The following is an 11,532-nucleotide window of genomic DNA, read 5'->3' on the forward strand; positions in this document are numbered from 1 at the left end:
TTTCATTATTGAATGTGTATTACAGTGTTGATGGTTCCTTCACTAATGAAAAACCTCCTGAAGTTCACTAAGTGAAAGAAAACTGATAGTAAAAGATTTAGTCCCTTTCTCTCCTCTCCCTAACTTTTTTTTTTCATTTTCTCTTTCCTTCATGGTCTTTCAGACCAAGCTAGTCCTCACCCAGGGAAAAGATTCTAGATCCGTGATGGGGAACCTATGGCACAGGTGCCACAGGCGGCACATGGAGCCATTTCTAAGGGCCAGCATGGTGTTTCCATATGTCAGCTCCAACACGCATGTGTACACTGGAGAGCTGATTTTGGGCATTCCAGAGGGCAGGATGGAGGCCATTTTTACCCTCCCCAGACATGAAATCGTCCAGAGCCTGTGGATGGTGAAAATCAGACACAACAGGCCTACCAGAAGTCCAGAAATGAACTTCCAGTTGGGCCGTTGGGCCATTTTTCGCCCTCTCAGGCTTCAAGAGGCTTTTCTGAAGCCTGGGAAGACAAAAATGGCCCAATGGGCCTCCTGGGAGTTTGGAAGCTGGAAAAGGTGAAAAATGGCCCAATGAACCTACTGGAATTTTGTTTCCAAACTTCCGGTAAGCCTGTTGGACTTTTTTCACCCTCCCCAGACTTCAGGAGGCAGGGGGCAGCATGTGGGGGTTGTGCATACATGCGTGGGGAGGATGGCATTGCATTATGGATATGTGCATGCACACACATGCTAACGAACACATGCGCACCCTTTTGACACCCAAGGAAAAAAAAGGTTCACCATCACTGTCCTAGATGCTCACAACCAGAGCAAACCAATAGGCAAATTTTTGGCAAGAGAAGTTAATAAGAAAGGCTCTAAATGACAGTGAGAAAAAATTAATTGTGTATTGTCCTGTCTGAAGGGGGGACCCAGATACACTTGCTAGGAGTGAAAGGCTTTGCTTTATTTTGAATTGAAGGAGGAAGCAAAAGGATATGAGAAGAGAGAGAGTCTAAACTGAGATGCATCAGGTAAAACAAGAGATTCGTAGACAGGACAAGTGAACCTTTCCAGGGAAATGAAGAGATCAAATGAAGGGGGGAAATCCATTGGCAGAGGTAAATATCTGGAAGTATTCAACCACTAGAAATAAGAGCGTTAGGAGGCACTTAATATCAGTAGATGTTGGGAATCCATATCTGACTGTCCCTTAGAGGACAATTAGAGGGTATATCACAACATAGAACCTTATTGAAGACCATTGGGCTCCTTTGGATTAAAGACATTGTTACTGAAGAGGTGAAAAACTGAAGGGGTATTGGATGGTAGGTTATTTCTAGCTAAAAAATGAACTGAAGCAACTGTTTGCAAAATAAATTTGATGTGAGGCGTGTTGACTTCCAATTTCCTAGATTCAGATTCCTATGACAGACATTTTCTCAAGTCTATTCAAGCCACTAACACCTAGGCTTTTCTCTTGATACATGTGTGGATGGGTAATACTGCCAAACGTAATTTCTAAAGAATCTCTGGGAATTATGAGGTTTTGAACAGGAAGGTGGAAGAACTGAGAGAATGGGTACTTTTTCATCCACCAATTCCAATGGCATATGCTACCATCAAAAAGGAAACCTGGGAAGAAACTCCCAGATGTGATAGTAGTTTTTCAGATATCATAAGAGCTGTTACATAGAGGTGGGAGTAGACCTTTCTATCTTGGCTTGGAACCAGTGACATAAAACTCAGATTTAGGCTGAATGGCACAGATTGCCTTGCTAAAAGTCTTCACAAAGATGTTGGATGATAAGAGATGTTCTAATAGACCTTGTGCTGAATAGACAATTGAACTAAATGTCTTATCTGCTTAAGATATCTTCTTGGACAGAGTCTATTTAGGTATTTAACCAATAAATTTCCATATATGTTTTTGTGTGTGTGTTTTTTTCATAGATTTTCACAGGCATAGGTATGTAGGTCTTGGCATATTCGGGTTTCTTCCTGTGTAGGTTTCAGAGAATCCTAGTGATGTTTCGATGAGGTCCCACTCATCATCTTCAGGCTGATACTTTTGGCTTTGTACTTTGGCGAATAAACCCTTTGTTCACACGAGTACAAAGCCCAAAGCACCAGCCTGAAGATGATGAGTGGGACCTCTTCGAAACGTTCCAGGATTCTCTGAAACCTACATGGGAAGAAACCCAAATATGTCAAGCCATACATACATACACATACATACATACATACATACATACATACATACACACACACACACACACACACATACATACATGCATACATACATATATAATCCAGCGCATTAAACCACTAGGAAGAAAGGGAGATGGTTGTTTTTAAAGATGATGCACCTTCTTAGATATGATAACTGATAAGGTTGGAAGAGAAGTATCAAATACTACCATATTAATTGCTAGTCAGGTAAGCCCTGGTTGTACTGCTCTAATACTTGGGGTTTTACTTAACCAAAAGTTTTTTCTTTCATTTTTCATTTGTGTTGAATTCTGTGATGATATCTTTTCATACAGTACAGAGAATAAATCAAAAGTAGATCTTCGTAATGAGTTCAGTGCCATCCATTTCACCCTATGTCAATGAAAGCACTTTCTGGTTTATTCCACTGAACTTTAAGATCTTGAATTTGGCCCTCTCTAATGGCCAGACTTTTTCAACTGCTGAGCAAAATATTACTCCATGACTTAATATGCCATAGGGTATACAAAGGGTAGCTTATTTGGGTGGTTCATGTGATATTACTAAACAAACTTGCTAAACTACTGTGGCAACATAACCCTGCTTCAAGTGAATCTGAATCTTTTAAAAAAGCAGTATTTCTAAGATGTTAACCTTTTAACTTTAACATCAAGCAATCTTTTGGAAAATATTCTTCCTTTTAACTTCAAAAGAAATTACGAAGTTTAGAATTAAGGTAAGCATCCCTTAAGGAGTAGGCTTACACATGCAACATTGTAAATAACAAGCAATTAAGATCCAACCCTTTCATACACTTCTATTTTAAAAAAATAACATAATTATCCCACCACATTTTATCTGAGCAGAGACTTCTAAGCTTCTCTTGCATTTTCCTTAAGGCAAAATTCATTGACAACCTCTCTTTATAGAAACCTGCCCTTTTTTTTTTTAGTCTTTCTAGAGTTGTACTGAAACTGAGCACTAATTTTCACTTACCTCTATGCTTGCATTAGATAAATTCATTGGTATCTCTTCTCGGAATAAATACTAATTAATTTTGATTCCAGGCCAACCAGGAGTGTCACATATATCTATTACAGCTAGATCTTGGGGTAGGGGGTATAGCCTTGAAAGTCTTGCTGTACATTGCAGAAGACAAAAAGATATGTTTAAACATTGCTTCGGTTTCATTCAGCCAAACCATTCAATAAATTTGGATCAGTAAATAATATTCAGGATGGCAGTTTGTGAGTCTTTTGAGAATACCCTTTATGTTGTATATTTAGACAGCAGTTTGGCTTCCTATTTCATATTGTACTGTTGCTCCAGAAAGCAACAACCTTTGGACTGTCTCACAAAGATTTAGATAATGGCCACCAGTTGGTCCCTGCAAAGAGCTAATACAGTGATCCCTCGATTATCGCGAGGGTTACGTTCCAAGACCTCTCGCGATAATCGATTTTCCGCAGTATAGTGGTGTGGAAGTAAAAATACCATCTGCGCATGCGCACCTTTTTTTCCATGGCCGCGCATGCGCAGATGGTGGAGGTGGGGAGCGACGAGAGTGCGGAAGCCGACAGATTGCTTTGAATGCCGGCTGCCCCCGCCCCCCCAGCACCCGCCCGCCCACCGTTTGCCGCTCGCCCACCCGGCTGCTTGCTCGCCGCTCGCCCGTTCACCCACCCGGCCGCTCGCTCGCCCGTTCACCCGCCCGCCCAGCCGCCGTTTGCCGCTCGAGAGCAAGAGGGGGACAGATAGAGAAAGAGAAAGAAGGAAAGAAAGAGATGAGAGAGGGAGGAAGAGAGTGTGAGAGAGGAAGAAGCAAGATAGAGAAAGAGAGAGAGAAAGAAAGATGAGAAAGGAAGGAAGACAGTGAGAGAGAGGAAGAAAGAGAGAGAGAGAAGAGTGGAAGGAAGAGAGAGAGAAATGATAGAAAAAAGGGGAGAAAAAAAGAGAAATGAGAAAATGATTGAAGCAGAGAATGACAGGAAAGAAAGAGAAAGAGACAGAGAAGTGACTCTTGGTGATGACGTATGACGTCATCGGGTGGGAAAAACCGTGGTATAGCAAAAAAACCGTGGAGTATTTTTGAATTAATATTTTTTGAAAAACCGTGGTATAGCGTTTCGCGATAATCGAGATCGCGAAAATCGAGGGATCACTGTATAACCATCAAATAACCATCATTGTAATTTATGGAGGAAACCAATAAAGCAGATAGAAAGACATGCAAACCACTTCTGCTTTGATCTCTGCAAGTAGGAACAATGATCTATGAAAACCTGGATCTACATTAACATGTTTTAGAATGGAATGGAATAGAATAGAATAGAACAGAATGGAATAGAATTCTTATTGGCCAAGTATGATTGGACACGCAAGGAATTTGTCATTGGTGCATATGCTCTCAGTTAACATTTTAAAAGATACATTGTCAAGAATCATGAGGTACAACACTTAATGATTGTCATAGGATACAAATAAGTAATCAAGAAACAATATTAATATAAATCATAAGGATACAAGCAATTTATATTAATATTGATTGTTTCCTGATTGATTATTTGCAGATAATATTTGAACACAATGGCCTAACTTGTATGCTCTCAGTGTACATAAAAGAAAATTACATTTGATAAGAATCATGAGGTACAAGAATGCTATGAATAGAATAGATAGCAGTCTTTATGCTTCAAATATCCTAGTCTAATTAGTGAGAGCTTTTATGCTGGGTGAAAGATTAACCTGTGGACTACAGAATAATCAGTCCAATATCAAAAGAAAGGATAAATCAGTATATTAGAAATATTCACCCAGAAAATCATGAATTTATGCTATGTCCTGCTTTTCTGTTGATGTTAAAACCTTTGATGAAAATACAACATAGCATTTTGTAGCATTGCATGATGTGTGTGTGTGTGAAAGAGAGAGAGAGAGAGAGAACCTTTGACAGAAAAAGATGGCAAATTGATTAGTAGTGGGGCAAGAATGTATTGCTAGTATCCTAATTCTGACAATACAACTTGCATTTTTATTTTCATGACACTTCAGTTTCTTTAAATTCTATCGGTCTCCTGGTTGTCCCCCCTCTAAACTTCCTAAAATGCTGCAGGCTGTTCTAAGTTACTAATTTGATCACCAGTAAGAAATTCAGGATGCTTCTAGATGGTCACAAGCTTCATTTCCAAGGCCTCATGCAAGTGTCTTCTCTATTATTTTCCTTTTAAGACAGGCCATTGCATTATTTCCATTCATGCCTTCTTGTGTTGGTTGGTGGGGAGAACAAGCCATGATGCTTTACATTTGTGGGAACGAGAAACAACCAGAAAGCCAGGTTGTCGGTGCAGAAGGTCTTTCCAGGGACAATTTAAATGATTTCCAACCCCCTAATAGAATTGCAAAATATCTCAAAATTGAAAGTTTGTCTTGCTGCTTTAGAAAGACATGGGGATGCTAGAACTGACCCAAAAGATTTCTGAGTTTTAATCAAGATTATTCCAATTAAATGTTCCTCCTGTTTGGATACAGGAATCATCCCCTTCTCTTATCAGGGTCAAAGTCCCAAAAGGAAAATAAGAATCCTGAAGTTAATTCTAATTATTATTTTTTCCCAATCTCAAACCAGCATGGTAATGGTGGCCCCTACCAAGTGGGACTCAGCAAATTAAAGGAGAGTAATTTCCATAGAAATGTTGCAGCCATAATTTTTGAATGTTTGAATGTGTGTATTTTTCAAAAAATTAAAAATTAAGAAATATGTCTGTTGGGAGGAGATACTATCGATTTATAACTTGTTTAAATTTCTTGGTTAATCACACATCATTCACTGACCACCTCTAATACTTTTGAGAAATGATTTTTACCTGGACAGATATTACTGTGGATGGGGGCAGGAAAGGAAAGCTCATAGTAGTAGGATTAGTGACAGAGATTGCACGATATGTGACAGCAAATAGACAACAAGGTGAATTGCCTACCAGGTGTTAAAATCATGCACAATCTTGATAGCCTAATAAATGGTGCTGAGATGTGAGATCCTGAAATGCAAAAGTAAGTTGCTAATTAGAATTTCCAAGATTTTTTCCCCCTGTGAAATGTAACTTGTTGGCAGGTGCAGAGCAACTAGACACCGAAGCTAGATTATCTCATAAAAAGAAAAATCAGAAATAATATGGATTTCTGTCTCCTTACTTCATAAATAAAAGTTGGTAGGAACGAATGTTTTGATCTATGTACTGGTGATGGGTTAAAAACAGGCAACAGGCATAGAGCACAGTACAATAAACCAATATATCTGCCATATTCAGAAAAGGTCATCATACACAGATATCTCAAATGCCTCTCGTCAGATGACTGACCTGGGGTTTTTTTCCCCATTGAACAGGAAGAAGAAACATTTTACTTCTTATCCAAGAAGCTGCATCAGTTCTGATGGCAGAAGGGATGGAAGGGAAGGTTATGATAGTACAGCAGCAATGGGGGGGGGGGGGGGAGGATGGAAGGATTGTATTTCTTTGCAGTCATCTGGGAGCTGTTGAGGCCACTGGGGGGTTTATCTATTCCCTCAGGATCACCTGAATCAGAATGCAACTGGTTGTGGAATCTTCTTGGAACTGCTCCAAGGGCAGCACTGTAGACTCCACAACAAGTTGAATTATGATTCAAGTGGCCTTGAGGGCACAGATAAACCACCAAGTGGCCTCAACAGCGCCCTGTTAACAACCACGTGACTTCAAAGAAATACAATCCTTAAATTCCCCCTTCCTATCAGGACCTATCCTTCCATTTCCCAACCACCGCCATCAAGTCTTAACTGTCAGTGTCTAACCTTCCATCCCCCTGCCATCGGAACTGATGAAGCATCTTGGATGAGGAGTGAAATGTTTTCTTCTTCTTCCTCAAAGGGGGAGGGGAGAATCCAGTTGCTTTTTGAGACAACATTTTTGAAACGATGACTGAGAATCTCCACGGGCATACACAGATATGCTATGTGCAAACTGCTAGCAATTTCTGACTGAAGATGTTAACAATGGAGCACATAATATAACATAGATTCACTGGGCATGACGAGAACATGGAGAACCAGTGAGATACTTTCGTCTTTGATATAAGGAGAGGGAAGGTCAGAGAAGGACTTGCTACCACCAATCATCACTAGCAGGGTTAATAAGCAGCTTCAAGGAAGCAATTTTAGAAAATACAGGTTCCATGAGAAAGTGTTGCCCACAAAAGCAGAGGGTTTTTAAGGAATATTGTACATCACTAGACATGTTTTTGATGTATTAAATACTATTCAGCAGAAAACTAGGAGACAGTTGGCCTGTTGAATGACAGTTAAAAAATTACTGCAAGATAATAAAGAATCTGCAGAGAAGCTAAGCACATTCTTTGCATCTTCCTTAATTGCGGAACATATAGGACAGGTGTCCATTTTGGAAGTGACATTTTGTGGAAATGGGATCAATGCCACTGACAAGGAGGAAGATTCTACATGAGGAAGTTCCAATTATTGACAAAGTGACCATAAACAAATCACCTTGAATACCCCCCCCCCCCCATGAAATTCTGCACTGGGATCCTCTCTTAAGAGCTTATCATGAAAAGTAATCAACATACAATGGTGCAGCTTTGGAAGAGTTCACATAGAGGGAGAAATGGCTAGAGATTTTTTAAAATGCATGTTGTTCAAGGATTTCCTAGAAGTAGGAAAGTAGAAAGGAAGATCCTGGTAGTTTCTTATTATTTGGATTATAATCAGTTTTGGGCTCCGCAATGAGTAAGTTCCAGAGGTAAAATTCAAAAATTTTCCCTACCAGTTCTGTGAACTTGGTGGGCGTGGCAGGGGAAGGATATTGCAAAATCTCCATCCCCACCCCACTCTGGGGCCAGCCAGACGTGGTATTTACGGGTTCTCTGAACTACTCAAAATTTCTGCTACCTATTCTCCAAAACATGTCTGAACCTGCTGAATTTCACCCCTGATTGTGATGGTTATGACATTCATTCCTACTGTGCTTCGTGTTAACCTTTATTATTTTGCATTTTGATATTTTGCATCAATTAATAAATTCTGCCAGAAAAAAAAACTAACTTAATAACCATTTTAATTTCCTTTGTTGGCTATATAGATAACATGGTAACATATAGGGAGGGAAAGGCTGCTTCATGTTTAAGATACAACTGTAAATCAACCATATTGCTAAATGCTGACATCTGATAAATAAATATACATAGCTTAATTTTATTTTCAAACAAAAAAAAAAGTGTGGATGCATTGTGATGGGAGTGGAAAATGTAATCTTTACTATCTTTCTCCTAAATTATCAACCTCATGGAGATACTGTAACATTTATTGTGACTATTTAATTAATCACTTGATTAACAACAAGATGGTTAATTGACCAAAAACATTTTAGTTGCTTGACAGCTCTAATAATGGCTTATGTATTGCTGCAATAAAGAACAAGTCATATACCGAAGCCTTCTATGCCAATGGAACACGCTCATTTGTTTTTCATATGATGCTTGTGTATCTTATTTGTACAATTCTGTCTCTCAGGTGTGCAATATGGACTTTGGCTTCATTTCCTGTATCTTCATAATAATGAAATAGATCTATCTCGATCCAACAAGGAGACTTTAAAAGAAGACCTTTGTAAGGATAGCCTATATAAATAATGCCACCAAACAAGCTGGAATTATCAGCCAAAGCAGGAATGAATTGCTCCCAGTTCATTCATGACTGTCTGTTGTCAGAAAGCTGGTTGTGAAGGCAGCGCGAGGCTCCGCCTACCCACCTGGACGCCGTCATTTTGGTTATTTTACTCTCTGTGTTTGCAGACAGCATCCTGTGCATGCGCAGAGGGTAAAAGAACCCAAATAGCAACAATCAGGTGGGTGGGCAGAGCCACGTGCTGCCTTCGCAACCAGCACTTTGACGACTGACAGGCAGAAGCGAACCAGGAATATTTCACCCCTGAGCCAAAGAACCTGTCAGCCTCTTGGAGGACAGATGTTTAATTATGGGTGGATAACACAAACGGCACTTATTAGAAGAAAAACACCTGTTTGGGAGAGTGAATGGGGAGGACTTGATAATAGGCAACCACAACTAGAATATCTTTTTTTCTTCCAGATAACCCAAAATGACAATTCCAGTAGTCGTAAAAGGAATTTTAAAAATGTCTAGTTTATAAAGTGTGGGTTCAAAAGAGGCAATGAACAATTTTTCAGAATAAATGTTCTCCTGTTATTGTTGCTTCTGGCCCTTTTCTAAATAAAAGTGTTGTTTTGATTGCAAGTGAAATGAGTGACAAGATTTATCTGCCTTCTTCTGGCTTGGGGAAGGAAAAACAACTGAACTCTCCACACATTAAGGCTTGGTTATTTAGGATGAGCTGAATTTACAATTTCCTTCCTTCCGTTTCCATCATTCTTACCCAGATTGTAGGTGAGGAGGAGAAGACCCTGTTGTCTAGGACTACTTGGGTTTAGTATAGCACTTGAAGTACTTTGGAGGAAAGCCAAGACGTAGATTTGCAATCCTAGCACTTTTTAGAACTTCTCCCTGAATTTCATTAGCAGTAGTCAAGAACAATAGCTTTAATTCCAGATGCATGAAAAGAGAATTAGATTTTTCCCTTGCAATAACAATAACACTTAGACTTATATACTGCCTCATAGTGCTGTACAGCCCTCTCTTAGTTTACCCACCCTGGAACCTTGAGCTGGTCAGAATTGAACTCCTGGCAATAGAAAGATAGAAGTCTGACGGCAGAAAAAGATCTCATGGTCCATCTAGTCTGCCCTTATACTATTTTCTGTATTTTATCTTAGAATGGATATATGTTTATCCCAGGCATGTTTAAATTCAGTTACTGTGGATTTATCTACCACGTCTGCTGGAAGTTTGTTCCAAGGGTCTACTACTCTTTCAGTGAAATAATATTTTCTCATGTTGCTTTTGATCTTTCCCCCAACTAACTTCAGATTATGTCCCCTTGTTCTTGTGTTCACTTTCCTATTAAAAACACTTCCCTCCTGGACCTTATTTAACCCTTTAACATATTTAAATGTTTCGATCATGTCCCCCCTTTTCCTTCTCTCCAGACTATACAGATTGAGTTCATTAAGTCTTTCCTGATACGTTTTATGCTTAAGACCTTCCACCATTCTTGTAGCCCATCTTTGGACCCGTTCAATTTTGTCAATATCTTTTTGTAGGTGAGGTCTCCAGAACTGAACACAGTATTCCAAATGTGGTCTCACCAGCACTCTATATAGCGGGATCATAATCTCCCTCTTCCTGCTTGTTATATCTCCAGCTATGCAGCCAAGCATCCTACTTGCTTTCCCTACCGCCTGACTGCACAATGAGCAAAATTACCCTGCAATATTGCATCCTAACCACTATGCCACCACAGCAGTGGTGGAATTCAAAATTTTACTACTGGTTCTGTGGGCATGGCTTGAATGGACATGGTGTGGCTTGGTGGGTGAGGCAGGGGAAGGATACTATAAAATCTCCATTGCCTCCACACTCCAGGGGAAGGTTATTGCAAAATCTCCATTTCCTCCCGATCCGCTGGGACTTGGGGGCAAGGCCAGTCAGAGGTGGTATTTACCGGTTCTCTGAACTACTGTACTCAGAATTTCTGCTACCCTTTCTCCAGAATTGGTTAGAACCTGCTGAAACCCACTTCTGTACCACAACTCTTAACTAATGATCTCCTCTTCAACGAATGTCTTTCACTTATTTTTCTTTTAAAAAATCTATGTGTATAAGCATTATAATGTGCTTTCTTTATCTTATTCAAAACATATAAAAACTGTGTCATAATCTTTTAATATATTTGTCAAGGCCTTGAATAAAAGCTGGCAAAAATAAACTTCCTTAATTTAAATGTTGGGTGAAGAATCATGTAAAATATTAGTTAAAATGATTAAGAAGTTGATCTGTGTGTCTGAGAATGCACCAAGAAATAAATAGAAATAAGGAAAATCATAAGTATTTAAAAATCCATGAAAAAATGATCAAGCAAAAGACCCATAAAAAAAGGAGCTGATGACAATATTGATAATAATAGACCTAAGACCTAAGCATAGTTCATAAAATTATCTGCTACAATGTCCTATCAATGAATACCTCAGCTTCAACCACTACAATGCACGAGCACATAATAGATCCAAACTTATGGTAAACCACTCCAAACTCGATTGCAGAAAATAACGATTTCAGTAACAGTTGTCAGTGCCTGAAATACACTGCCTGACTCTGTGGTTTCATCCCCAAACCCCCAAAACTTTACCCTTAGACTATCCACTGTTGACCTCATCCCATTC

This window comes from Erythrolamprus reginae, chromosome 2, assembly GCF_031021105.1.
Source record: "Erythrolamprus reginae isolate rEryReg1 chromosome 2, rEryReg1.hap1, whole genome shotgun sequence".
NCBI lineage: Eukaryota > Metazoa > Chordata > Lepidosauria > Squamata > Dipsadidae > Erythrolamprus > Erythrolamprus reginae.